Source organism: Pteropus alecto, unplaced genomic scaffold (genome assembly GCF_000325575.1).
Source record: "Pteropus alecto unplaced genomic scaffold, ASM32557v1 scaffold7, whole genome shotgun sequence".
In the NCBI taxonomy this organism is placed as follows: domain Eukaryota; kingdom Metazoa; phylum Chordata; class Mammalia; order Chiroptera; family Pteropodidae; genus Pteropus; species Pteropus alecto.
In genome coordinates this window covers 16,787,350-16,789,234 of record NW_006494614.1, presented here as the reverse complement: position 1 = coordinate 16,789,234, position 1,885 = coordinate 16,787,350, and positions in this window count along the sequence as shown.

Here is a 1,885-nt window from a genome sequence, read left to right as displayed (position 1 = left end):
TCCTGGTGTTTTATACCCATCTCCTTCACTAGGCTAGGGAAGCTTCTCATCATTATTTCTTCAAACAGCTGTTCAAAATCTTAATTTTCTTCAGGTACACCGATCAGATGAATATTGGGAGCCTTAATAGTGTCCCATATCCGCCTTAAATCATCTTGATAGTCTTGGCCTCTTTTCCTTGCCATTCTATTTGAATGTCCTGATTGGCTTTCCTGTCCTCTAAATAGGGCATGTGATCCTCTTTTTTATTCACTTTGTTTATTCCTTTGTTAATTCCATTTAATATACTTATCATCTCAGATAATGTGTTATCCATTTCAGACTGGTGCCCTCTTATAATCTCCATCTCCATTTTTATCTCTTTGTTGGAATTCTCTACATTTCTCAAAAGTTCATTGAGTATCTTTATAACCAGTGTTTTGAACTCTGCATCTGTTAGATTACTTGACTCTATAATATCTGGATCTCTGTTCCGTTCTGTCATGTGGTTTCTGCTTCTTTGTCTTCCCATTCTGGCTGCCTTTCCATGTCTGTTTCTATGTACTAAGCAAAGTTCCTAAGTCTCCCGGTTTTATTAGTGTGGATTTGCGAAGTAGGTGTCCAGTGGCATAATCCTGAGAGGGATTCAGCTACAGGCCAAATTTAGCCCAAGCCTCTACCCCACCGGGGCCACCTGTCAAGATTCAGCAAGCAATCCACAGATGCTGTGCTTATAGTTGCCTCAAAAGGCCACACCAAAAACCGAGGCCAGCTGCCTCCAGTGTGAGTCTAGGCGCTGCTCAGCAAGGCGTATCTGACTCGCTGAGGATATACCTGATGTGGCTTGGGTGGGGCTACGAGTTGGGGTAGGTGGGGTTTCATGGCATCCTCTCGGTGGAGTGACCTCTGTTATCCAGTTTGATGACATCACAGCTATGGCGGCGCTGTGTCCGAGCACTGGGAGGGGAGAGAGCTCAACAGGGAACAATGGATACCGTCAGCACTTCTGTACAGAGCGAGTTTCTCTTCAGCCCTTACTCTGACAATGTCTCCCTGTAAGTCCCTCATGCCTGCTGCATGCAGCTGAATGGGCACTGATGTTCAGAGCGAGCAGGTCCGTCACCACGAAAATCTGCTCGTGGATGCGGCCCCTTTAAGAGGCTTCTGCAACTGCCACTGCTGCAGCCTCCGTCTCACTCAGCTGCTTGGGACCAGGTTGCCCTGCATCCTCGCCCGGTCCTACCTTCTGCCGTTGCAGGATGCTTTCTTGGATTTCTCCCTCGTTGTATGGCTTATTCATCTAGATTCCAGGTGATTTTTCCTTACTGCTGCTCCTTGTTTTGTCACAACTTTGATTTGGTTGCCAGAGGGATGAACAGAGCCTCTATCATCTATGCCATTTTTTCTCCTCCTTAAATGTTGTCTTTTTAAATGTTACCTTTTCTTCAACTTGATTTTCTTCAGTTTTCTAGTGAAAAGCCATTGATACTAAAAGTCTTGGCATAGAGAATTTCATAAATTGCATAACAAATACTAGAGAATTTTATAAAGTTTAACAATTTGTACTTGAAAAATTGTCAGCAGTTTTCATTTACACTTTCTTGCTTTTAATTCTACAAGTTCTCCCAATATATGTATATGTAAAAGCCTTCCCAATGCAATCTAGAAAGAAGTAAAAGTGCAAATTTTTTGTCTTCCCTGTATTTTCCCTATCTTTGCAACAGTATCCTCATTGTATTCGAAATCCAAAATTAACAAAAATAAGCTATAATTCCTTTCCCATGTCACTTGTTTAAGGGAAGATTCTAAGGCACCTGAAATTTCTCCACCATTTTTAGATTTCTGCAACTAAGAGATAGACACACACACACACACACACACACACAGAGAGAGAGAGAGAGAGAGA